This window comes from Megalobrama amblycephala, linkage group LG6, assembly GCF_018812025.1.
Source record: "Megalobrama amblycephala isolate DHTTF-2021 linkage group LG6, ASM1881202v1, whole genome shotgun sequence".
Taxonomy (NCBI): domain Eukaryota; kingdom Metazoa; phylum Chordata; class Actinopteri; order Cypriniformes; family Xenocyprididae; genus Megalobrama; species Megalobrama amblycephala.
In genome coordinates this window covers 46,345,015-46,358,284 of record NC_063049.1, presented here as the reverse complement: position 1 = coordinate 46,358,284, position 13,270 = coordinate 46,345,015, and positions in this window count along the sequence as shown.

Genomic DNA, 13,270 nt, shown 5'->3' with positions numbered 1-13,270 from the left:
GAAGAAGGCGAGCCGGCGGATGCTTTGGGCAATGTTCTGCTGGGAAACCTTGGGTCCTGCCATCCATGTGGATGTTACTGTGACACGTACCACCTACCTAAGCATTGTTCAGATCATGTCTAGCTTCTCATGGAAACGGTATTCCCTGGTGGCTGTGGCTCTTTCAGCAGGATAATGCACAAATATGGTTCAGGAATGGTTTGAGGAGCAAAACAACGAGTTTGAGGTGTTGACTTGACCTCCAAATTCCCCAGATCTCAATCCAATCGAGCATCTGTGGGATGTGCTGAACAAACAAGTCCAATCCATGGAGGCTCCACCTCCAACTTACAGGACTTAAAGGATCTGCTGCTAACATCTTGGAGCAGATCCCACAGCACACCTTCAGGGGTCTAGAGGAGTCCATGCCTCCACGGGTCAGGGCTGTTCTGGGACCAACACAATATTAGGAAGGTGATCATAATGTTATGCCTGATATATGGTGTACTTTCTGAAGCAAACCATCCAATCTCAGAGCTGCTGGTCAGTGTCCAACAACAAGAGGGTGCATAAATAACAACACAAAATCACAGCTCACCCTGAACGGTGACGGTCGCACAGAATACTTAAAGCGCTGCGCTATTAAAGTCTCTGACTCGAGAGGAGTTTTCAGCTGTCACTGCTGCACACAGAAAAGATAAAAATAAGATTATACAAAAAATGATTACTATTGCTCTCACTTACATATTATTATACGCTGCTGTTGCCAGGCGTTTTACCGAAATTAATGAATTCTTGATATTTCTCGTAACCTTTGACTCCAATCAATATATGTGTCACTGTAACATCGTTATTTTCCATTTGATATGCGCTCGGAAAATCAATTATTAAAGAAAGCTATTATTTTGCCACTAAACCCCCTTGGAACATACAATTTATGATTCATGGAATACATATAATGTAATTAAGAGCTTTGAAGTGAATCTATTTGCCTTCATTTGCATGTGTGTGTGCTGAACATTGACAGGAACCTGAGCTGAGCGAGAGGAGGAGAGCTGGAAAACAGAAGGTCTCCACCTGAAGCCTTACAAAGACTAGAAAATTCGCTGTGGACTGTGATCCTCTCTGCTGTTTCTCTGTATAGAAGAAGAAAAAACATTTCAGAAAGATGTAGCAGTATGAAACGTGTTCATCTGCGTGGCCTGCAAACACCCACAGTAAATTGTGAAACGGTTAATTTACCAAATGCTGGACGTTCACAGTGTTTATTTCAGCCAGTCGCTGTTTAGTGTACGGAGTTGGTGCACAATAATTCATGTTTGATTTATTGATGTTCGAATCTAAGATACACAAGTGAAGTCCTAAATTAATGTGCATATCAAAGCACTTTGGGCATACAGTATCTTCACTGGACTCCGTTCAACTGGAAACCAGTTTATTTCCCGGATTCTGAGCGTACTGACCATGACTAATGCCAGATTTGAATAATACTAGTTCCTCATTCAACACTTCCCTCATTTTTATGGTGGTTTTATGCATGGATTGTACTAAGAAGAGTCTCAATTTACATTTTTGATGTGACATGGTGATCTAGAAGATTATTTAGAAATTAATTTTCGCTGTCACTCCGCAGTCTTTTGTTGGATGCCGCAAAGCTTCCGCGATCCGCTGATTAGCCGCAGGTTCCCATCGCTCGCATTCGAGCTTCCGGCAGACAATGTAAGCCTGACTCTGGGAAATTCAACCCGTCCATGTGGAACGTGATTGATAAAGCCAGCCGAGCATGATCGGAGCTGATAGCGCTAATGCTAATGCTGTTTAACAGCTTCGACACTCACCGCAGGAATAAAGGTGACGGAGGAAAGACAATGAGAACAACACTATATTACAGCTTCAGTAACGAGACGTGATGTAATGAGAGCATGTGCTCACAAAGACACGCGTGTTCTGCTTCATCTACACATTTACTGGCCAAATACAGAAATTCTCATGGTCAAAGCTTGTGGAAAAAATGGTGGATGAAATGCTGATATGTTTACAATCAAAAAGTACTGATAACAATGTTATATTTAAAAGTACATAGTTTTTTTACCAAATATTTGGCTGTGCTTTTCACGCTAAACTTAACCCTGGGTTAAGGTTTTCCTTTGGGTTAACATTTCACACTTAGCACTGTTTTAACCCTGGGCTGTTTTTGCAATGCTAACGTTGATTTGCAGTGTCAAAGAGTGTGAATTACTGGCACAGTGAATAGCTAGAAAACCTAAAAATGACAAAAAGTTTGCCAATCTGTGTCTTAACAGCAAAGCACGTGACTGTCGAGCCTAAAACACTGTCAAACTCCAAACAAAGGGCATCATTAAAAATTAACACAGTCATGAAAGTGTGCTTTCTTTGACATAACTTCTTTAGACTTGTGACTACACCCAGAGTGCCTTAGCAACCGCATAGCAACAACCTAGCAACTACCCAAAATACCATAACAAATGCATAGCAATCACCTTGAGTACCTTTGCAACCGCATAGCAACACCCTAGCAACCAGCCCACGTACCCTAGAAACTGCATAGCAACAACCTAGCAACAACCCAAAATACCATAACAACCGCATAGCAATCACTTTGAGTACCTTTGCAACCGCATAGCAACACCCTAGCAACCAGCCCACATATCCAAGCAACTGCATAGCAACATCCTAGCAACAACCCTGAGTACCCAAGCAACTGAATAGCAGCACCCTAGCAACCACCCAGGGTATCTTAGCAACCACATAGCAACACCCTAGCAACCACCTTGAGGACTCTAGCAGCTACATAACACCCTAGCAACCATCCCGAGCACCTAGCAACTGCATAGCAACCACCCAGAATACCCTAGCAACAGCATAGCAACACCCTAGCAACCAGCCCAAGTACCCTAGCAACCGAATAACAACACCCTATAGCATCAACTCATTTAAGCTTCATATCTATTTTAAAAAATTGTCTATCTTTTTTAAATCTATCTATCTATCTATCTATCTATCTATCTATCTATCTATCTATCTATCTATCTATCTATCTTTTAAAATTGCTAAACTGAAACTTAAAACTATTTCAAACTTAAAACCTTAAAACTTCAAGCTGTTAAAACTACTTCAAACTTTCTGGTCTAACTTTCCCAAACCAACTTCTAAGTTTGTTTACAAACTTTACTCAAATATTTTGTCATTATGTCATTTTCATGGTTTGGGCTCGAAAGGGCTTTATTTTATTAATATTACATGATCTACAGGGAGAGTTTTAAAAAATACATGTTTAAGAAGTGCACGTAAATGCAATAAAGCGTGATTACGAGCTCACTGCATTTAAGTTTTGACGTGAGAGAGCATTCATGTGCAGTGTTTATGATAATTCTGAGAGCACGTGAAGGAAACATAATTGATTCAGGGCTACAACTCTGCTAGTTGGAGCGATTTCATTTTTTTGAGTAATCAATTTAAAAATTTGTGTTTAAGCTACAAATCATTAAGTTCCTCTAACTCAGTGTAGCTTGTTGGTTGAACTAAATTCACTCAAAGTTGTCATAACTCATTGTTTCATTAATGTTTTTTGTTGAGCCAAAATTGATTTTTTAGAGTGTGTGTTCAAGTTTTTCACAAGGATTGATAGAGTTTCGTCAGTATGAGCAGGTCATCATCATGGCCATCAATGCCATCTAACATTATTTGCTCTGTTTCGTGTGACCACAATGTGCCAATTATTGTAAATCTACAAGGAGATTTTTTTAATTTAAACAAATCTAGTGCCGTGTGTGTTGCCACTTGATGTTCAGTGTGTGATTCCTGAAGCAAATCCCGTCGCTTTATATGACGGAGTGTCGGAAAACATACAGCTCTCGTCTTATTTCAAACGCACAGTTTGTAAAGTAACTCGGTTCAACTCGGAGACCTACTTCTCTTCCTCGCCTCGCAGCTCTTCAGCGCTTTTTGTTGTGTCACAGCTATTATCATGGTTAGAAAGTGGCTTCTATAATGATACCTGCCTTCATCCTTTTCATTTTCATCTCGCGAGAGATGTAATCCGAACAAGTCTGGCATTTTCAGATTACCACAGGGCTCCCATTTAGCGCAGATGACAAATCTCCTTATTTACGAGGCATGAGGCTCAGGCTACTCCTTCCAGGTGAGCCAGCAGTCGTAACCCAAAACCTTCACACCTTTGTCAGCTCCTGCTTCCGACGTAAGCTGGTTAAGAAAACTCAACCGTCTCTCTTCCTCTCGGCACGGGATATCAGCGAGCGAGACAGACGGATGCCCTGAGACAGTTTAAACTTTATTTCCGCTTGTTGAAACTGATAGCACATTAGGAAAATGCCAGCCTGCAGAGTTGGGCGAGAGGAGCAGAACTCCCACGGTCATGGAGAAAGAGAAAGAACGGAGAAAGGGAAGCTCCTGTCAGTCTGAAGAGATTATTCCTTTCCTCTTCCAAAAACAGGCTAAAGCTGCTTACGCGAGTCCCCGTCCCTTTCCCGTCGGCCTTCTCCGTCGTCATTCTCCGGCTGGAGTTGCTCCGCGTCGCTGAGATTGCAGCCCAGATTTTTCCCCAACAAGTTCATTAGGGGTTTTGTCAGGGCCTTGATGGGTTTCTGGTATCGACGCTCTCACAGATTCAGTTTCTCTGTGTATAAAGCTGTAATTGTTCCCCAATCCGAGCGAGATGCTCCTCCATTGAAAGAGACCTCGCTCTGCCAGGACGGGATCCGCTGGCGATGAACGTGCGGATTCGGGTCCGGCTGTAGACGGAACACTGACATTCAACAATAATGGATGACTGAGATGGTTGAGCATATGATCTGAGAGGAATAAAGCGAATTCAGTCATCATTTACTGCAAATCCAAGTGATTTTTCTGTGGAACGGGGGGGAAAAAAGATTTAAAACAATATGAGAGTGAGTAAATGAGTAAATAATGATACTTAAAAATAAAATAATCAATAATAATAATATAAGGAATATAAAATAATAACAAATTATATAAATCATAAAATGTAAATAATAATATAAACAATGTCAAATTAATAATAATAATAAATGATAGTAAAAAAATTAATAAACTAAATGAAATAAACCATTCATATATAATAATAATAATAAAAATAATATAAATAGTAAAAATAACACAAATAACATAAATAAAATAAGAATTATATAAATAATAATAAAATTAAATAATATAAATGATATAAAATATAAATTATGTGAATAATATAAAATAATAACTAATTATATCATAAAAACTAATAATATAAATATAAAATTAATAATAATAAATAATAGAAAAAAACAAACAAAATAAAAAACAATAATACATAATATAAAATAACTAATTTTATAAATAATATAAAATGAATTACAACAAAAAGTACAAAATAAACAAAATACAATAAATAATAATATAAATAATATAAAAATAGTAAAAATAACACAAATTAAAAAAAATAATAATTATATAACTAATGAATAATGAAATGAATCAGTAATATAAATGATATAAAATAATAATTACATAATAAAAATAACATTTAAAATTAATAATAGCAAAAAATATATAAATAAATATAAAATAATAAACAATAATAATATAAATAAAAAATAAATTAGTACAAATATAAAATAAACAATTATATAATATAAAACAATAATATAGATAATAGTAAAGAAATAATAAACAATAAAATATATCAAATAATAAATTATAAAAAATAATAATACAATGATATAAAATATAAATTATTATATATATATAATAATCATTTAAAAATATATAAATACATGGGATGAGCTATTCCTTTAAGAAGAACTGTACTTTTAAGAATAGAACAGGTTTCCATTTTATTTTCTCCTCATGCTGTGTGAAATCATAACAATAATAATAAAAAAACCATTCACGCTGCTTTTCAAATGGAAAATAACTTGATATAAGGTGTTTGTTCCCTGGCTTTGTGATTTGCAGAAATGCTCAGATTCTGATATGTATTCCATACAGAAGTCCGTACGGAAATCCACGAGTCGCATTATTCTCCACAATTCCTCCCAGATTTGATTATGATAAAGTTCTATTAGTGTGTAGCAGTAAATAGAGAATCCATTTCACGTTCTATTGAGAGTGGAGAATTGACACCAAAAGTGAAAATGAAACCCGAGCAAACATCAGGCGTCGAATTATTGAAGCACATAATCAGCCAATGGAAACTCCGGCTCACTTTAACAGGGATTCTCGACTAATAAGTGTCAGGAAACCAAAGCAAAGACTTGAGCTGCTTAATGACTCTCAGCGAGAGTGAATCTCATTGCTTTAAGCTCAGGATAATTACTGGGGTTATCCAGAACATGCCTAATGTGGATTTATGCTTTTCATTTGCAGCTGTAAATATGGATTTGAAGCTGCAGGATTTGATGGAATGGTGTTTGCATCATTAATATCCACTAATGGACCAAAAATGTTGAAGACATCATCATCTTGCATCACGGGCATATATTTTGGCTTTTGAAAATGCTTTCAAAAGATTTTATAAATAAACATTTTTATAATGTTTTTTTCAACACTGATAATAATCATAAATGTTTCAAATCATCATATCAGAATGATTTCTGAAGGACCATGTGACTCTGAAGACTGGAGTAATGATGCTGAAAATTCAGCTTTGATCACAGGAATAAATTACACTTTATTATATATTCACATAGAAAACAGCTGATTTACACTGGAATAATATTTCACTGTTTTTACTGTATTTTTGATCAAATAAATGCAGCTGAGGTCACGTCTCCTTCACCTCATATGTGCCTGATTCCCCTAACAAACTAGTTTCCAGCTCACATACAGTAAAGGACATGTTGAAGCACTTGAGAGAGCTGCTTGGATTGTGATAAAGGATTTTGTTTATCCCTTTATAAGGCGTCTCTCCGCCGGACCTTGATCTACCTGTGCTGTTGGCGGTGAAGAGATCAAACTGCCGTTCGTAGCTTCAGGAGAGCGATTCGGTCTGATCTACGCTGATGCTCCTGTGCCTGTCAAACCACGGAGGCTGAAGCCACGCTCGCTGCTCTCCTTCACTCATCTGTATTTTTAGTTTGTAGCGCGGCGGAGCGACATACATGTAGTGTCAAAAACACATTCTCAGTTGTGACAATCACACACAGATGATGAAGTGTGCGTCTGACGGGATTCACACAGTTCATGCACACTGTTGCCTTGTTGAGTTTGTGTAAAGAGCAAAATGACTTATTGCTGCTAATGGGTGTGTGTCAGGAAAACATGTCCAAAAGGCACAAACAAGACGGGATCTTTTGCATAAAGAAAGCTTATTTTTAGGAGCAGTTTTGTGACATTATTTGCAACACAATTAAACATATTTTTGCCCCAAATTCTCATTACTTTAATATTTTCAAACATTTTTGTTTCTCAATATTTACTTCATAAAGACTGCACTGTATTTATATTATGATTACATACTTTATCACTAGAATAAACTGAAATAACCTGTTAAACATGACAGTATTCTGCAATCATTTGAGACATTCTCCTCATACAGAGCCGATTTGACACGAAGGTTCTTTACATTGAGTCAAGAACACGAGTTCAATACAGAACACACATGCAGTTGAAACATGATTTAAAACTTAAAGCTTATTTTAATACTGAAAATATTACACACTTCACTTTAAAAGCAGTTCGGCTGTTTCTTTAATGTTAATCAGAGGCATAATGATGATTGATTTCTGTTTGACTTGATGCAAAAGTTTCGCTCATCTTGTTGTCATTGATTAAACTCTTTCCAGCTGAATTATTGATCAGCACATGTCAGCTTCACACTAGCATGTTTACAAAGTCGTTAGAATGTCTTAGAAAGGCCACATGATGTTAAATGCTGATGGTGAATCAGAGCGCTAAAGATCTTATAAAAGAATCTTATGATTTAGAGAGTTACTGAGTTCTCAATCCGTCTACATTAAACTGTGCTCAAGCACAAAAGTGTTCAACCGACACACAGTAACTTACTGTAGGGAAGGTCATTTTTAATGTACTCTCATTAATATGTGTAGACACTGAGAACATGCAGTACCAACATACTGCCATTACATAAAAAATAAAAAATTGCGAGTTTTTATCTCAGAATTCTGACTTTTTTCTCAGAATTGTGCATTATAAAGTCAGAATTATGAGTTGAATTGCGAGATATAAAGTCGGAATTGCGAGATATAAAGTTGGAATTGTGAGATATAAAGTCAGAATTGCGAGATATAAAATAGGAATTGCGAGATATAAAGTCGGAATTGCGAGATATAAAGTAGGAATTGTGAGATATAAAGTCGGAATTGCCAGTTATAAAGTCAGAATTGCGAGATATAAAATAGGAATTGCGAGATATAAAGTCGGAATTGCGAGATATAAAGTAGGAATTGCGAGATATAAAGTAGGAATTGTGAGATATAAAGTCGGAATTGCGAGATATAAAGTAGGAATTGTGAGATATAAAGTCGGAATTGCGAGATATAAAGTAGGAATTGTGAGATATAAAGTCGGAATTGCGAGATATAAAGTTGGAATTGTGAGATATAAAGTCAGAATTGCGAGATATAAAATAGGAATTGCGAGATATAAAGTCGGAATTGCGAGATATAAAGTAGGAATTGTGAGATATAAAGTCGGAATTGCCAGTTATAAAGTCAGAATTGCGAGATATAAAATAGGAATTGCGAGATATAAAGTCGGAATTGCGAGATATAAAGTAGGAATTGTGAGATATAAAGTCGGAATTGCCAGTTATAAAGTCGGAATTGCGAGATATAAAGTAGGAATTGCGAGATATAAAGTAGGAATTGTGAGATATAAAGTCGGAATTGCGAGATATAAAGTAGGAATTGTGAGATATAAAGTCGGAATTGCGAGATATAAAGTAGGAATTGTGAGATATGAAGTCGGAATTGCGAGATATAAAGTAGGAATTGCGAGATATAAAGTCAGAATTGCCAGTTATAAAGTCGGAATTGCGAGATATAAAGTAGGAATTGCGAGATATAACGTCGGAATTGTGAGATATAAAGTCAGAACAGCGAGATATAAAGTCGGAATTGCGAGATATAAAGTCGGAACTGCGAGATATAAAGTCGGAATTGTGAGTTATAAAGTTGGAATTGCGAGATATAAAACCGGAATTTCGAGATATAAGGTCGGAATTGTTAGTTATAAAGTCAGAATTGCGAGATATAAAGTCGGAATTGCCAGTTATAAAGTAGGAATTGCGAGATATAACGTCGGAATTGCGAGTTATAAAGTCAGAGTTGCGAGATATAAATTCAGAGTTGCGTGATATAAAGTCAGAATTGCGAGATATAAAGTCAGAATTCCGAGTTATAAAGTCTGAATTGCGAGATATAAAACCGGAATTGCGAGATATAAAGTCGGAATTGCGAGATATAAAGTCAGAATTGCGAGATATAAAGTCGGAACTGCGAGATATAAAGTCGGAATTGTGAGATATAAAGTCAGAACAGCGAGATATAAAGTCGGAATTGCGAGATATAAAGTCGGAACTGCGAGATATAAAGTCGGAATTGTGAGTTATAAAGTTGGAATTGCGAGATATAAAACCGGAATTTCGAGATATAAGGTCGGAATTGTTAGTTATAAAGTCAGAATTGCGAGATATAACGTCGGAATTGCGAGTTATAAAGTCAGAGTTGCGAGATATAAATTCAGAGTTGCGTGATATAAAGTCAGAATTGCGAGATATAAAGTCAGAATTCCGAGTTATAAAGTCTGAATTGCGAGATATAAAGTCAGAATTGGCAGTTATAAAGTCAGAATTGCGTGATATAAAGTCGGAATTGTGAGTTATAAAGTCAGAATTGCGAGATATAAAGTCAGAACTGCGAGATATAAAGTCGGAATTGCGAGTTATAAAGCCGGAATTGCGAGATATAAAACCGGAATTGCGAGATATAAAGTCGGAATTGTGAGTTATAAAACCGGAATTGCGAGATATAAAGTCGGAATTGTGAGTTATAAAGTCGGAACTGCGAGTTATAAAGTCAGAATTGCGAGATATAAAGTCAGAATTCCGAGTTATAAAGTCTGAATTGCGAGATATAAAGTCAGAATTGGCAGTTATAAAGTCAGAATTGCATGATATAAAGTCGGAATTGTGAGTTATAAAGTCAGAATTGCGAGATATAAAGTCAGAACTGCGAGATATAAAGTCGGAATTGCGAGATATAAAGTCGGAATTGTGAGTTATAAAGTCAGAATTGCGAGATATAAAGTCAGAATTGCGAGATATAAAGTCGGAATTGCGAGTTATAAAGTCGGAATTGCGAGATATAAAGTCGGAACTGCGAGATATAAAGTCGGAATTGCGAGATATAAAGTCGGAATTGCCAGTTATAAAGTCGGAATTGCGAGATATAAAGTCGGAATTGCCAGTTATAAAGTCAGAATTGCCAGTTATAAAGTCAGAATTGCGTGATATAAAGTCGGAATTGCCAGTTATAAAGTAGGAATTGCGAGATATAACGTCGGAATTGCGAGATATAAAGTCGGAATTGTGAGATATAAAGTCAGAATTGCGAGATATAAAGTCAGAATTCCGAGTTATAAAGTCTGAATTGCGAGATATAAAGTCAGAATTGGCAGTTATAAAGTCAGAATTGCATGATATAAAGTCGGAATTGTGAGTTATAAAGTCGGAATTGCGAGATATAAAGTCAGAATTGCCAGTTATAAAGTCGGAATTGCGAGATATAAAGTCGGAACTGCGAGATATAAAGTCGGAATTGTGAGTTATAAAGTCAGAATTGCGAGATATAAAGTCAGAACTGCGAGATATAAAGTCGGAATTGCGAGATATAAAGTCGGAATTGCCAGTTATAAAGTCGGAATTGTGAGTTATAAAGTCAGAATTGCGAGATATAAAGTCAGAATTGCGAGTTATAAAGTCAGAATTGCGAGATATAAAGTCAGAATTGCGAGATATAAAGTCAGAATTGCGAGATATAAAGTCGGAATTGTGAGTTATAAAGTTGGAATTGCGAGATATAAAGTTGGAACTGCGAGTTATAAAGTCGGAATTGTGAGATATAAAGTCAGAATTGCCAGTTATAAAGTCGGAATTGCCAGTTATAAAGTAGGAATTGCGAGATATAACGTCGGAACTGCGAGATATAAAGTCGGAATTGTGAGTTATAAAGTTGGAATTGCGAGATATAACGTCGGAATTGCGAGTTATAAAGTCAGAGTTGCGAGATATAAATTCAGAGTTGCGTGATATAAAGTCAGAATTGCGAGATATAAAGTCAGAATTCCGAGTTATAAAGTCTGAATTGCGAGATATAAAACCGGAATTGCGAGATATAAAGTCGGAATTGCGAGATATAAAGTCAGAATTGCGAGATATAAAGTCGGAACTGCGAGATATAAAGTCGGAATTGTGAGATATAAAGTCAGAACAGCGAGATATAAAGTCGGAATTGCGAGATATAAAGTCGGAACTGCGAGATATAAAGTCGGAATTGTGAGTTATAAAGTTGGAATTGCGAGATATAAAACCGGAATTTCGAGATATAAGGTCGGAATTGTTAGTTATAAAGTCAGAATTGCGAGATATAAAGTCGGAATTGCCAGTTATAAAGTAGGAATTGCGAGATATAACGTCGGAATTGCGAGTTATAAAGTCAGAGTTGCGAGATATAAATTCAGAGTTGCGTGATATAAAGTCAGAATTGCGAGATATAAAGTCAGAATTCCGAGTTATAAAGTCTGAATTGCGAGATATAAAGTCAGAACTGCGAGATATAAAGTCGGAATTGCGAGATATAAAGTTGGAACTGCGAGATATAAAGTCGGAATTGTGAGTTATAAAGTCATAATTGCGAGATATAAAGTCAGAATTGCGAGATATAAAGTCGGAATTGCGAGTTATAAAGTCGGAATTGCGAGATATAAAGTCGGAACTGCGAGATATAAAGTCGGAATTGCGAGATATAAAGTCGGAATTGCCAGTTATAAAGTCGGAATTGTGAGTTATAAAGTCAGAATTGCGAGATATAAAGTCAGAATTGCGAGTTATAAAGTCAGAATTGCGAGATATAAAGTCAGAATTGCGAGATATAAAGTCAGAATTGCGAGTTATAAAGTCAGAATTGCGAGATATAAAGTCAGAATTGCGAGATATAAAGTCGGAATTGTGAGTTATAAAGTTGGAATTGCGAGATATAAAGTTGGAACTGCGAGTTATAAAGTCGGAATTGTGAGATATAAAGTCAGAATTGCCAGTTATAAAGTCAGAATTGCCAGTTATAAAGTCAGAATTGCGTGATATAAAGTCGGAATTGCCAGTTATAAAGTAGGAATTGCGAGATATAACGTCGGAATTGTGAGTTATAAAGTCAGAATTGCGAGATATAAAGTCAGAATTCCGAGTTATAAAGTCGGAATTGTGAGTTATAAAGTCAGAATTGCGAGATATAAAGTTAGAATTGCCAGTTATAAAGTAGGAATTGCGAGATATAACGTCGGAATTGTGAGTTATAAAGTCAGAATTGCGAGATATAAAGTCAGAATTCCGAGTTATAAAGTCGGAATTGTGAGTTATAAAGTCAGAATTGCGAGATATAAAGTCAGAATTGCGAGATATAAAGTCGGAATTGTGAGATATAAAGTCGGAATTGCGAGATATAAAGTCGGAATTGTGAGATATAAAGTCAGAATTGCGAGATATAAAGTCAGAATTCTGAGTTATAAAGTCGGAATTGTGAGTTATAAAGTCAGAATTGCGAGATATAAAGTCAGAATTGCGAGATATAAAGTCAGAATTGCGAGATATAAAGTCGGAATTGCGAGTTATAAAGCCGGAATTGCGAGATATAAAACCGGAATTGCGAGATATAAAGTCGGAATTGTGAGATATAAAACCGGAATTGCGAGATATAAAGTCGGAATTGTGAGTTATAAAGTCGGAATTGCGAGATATAAAGTCGGAACTGCGAGTTATAAAGTCGGAATTGTGAGATATAAAGTCAGAATTGCGAGATATAAAGTCGGAACTGCGAGATATAAAGTCGGAACTGTGAGTTATAAAGTCAGAATTTGAAGAATCTGTGCTAAGATAAATAAAATTAATTCAAAGATAAAAAAATATTGGCAGATATTTGTTCTTGTTTTAAACACAAACTCACTTCATTTTGGTCTTTTAAAAGAAGCCTTAATATCTTGTTTCTCCAGTAAATGTATCTTGATTTAAGAATGTTTAGAT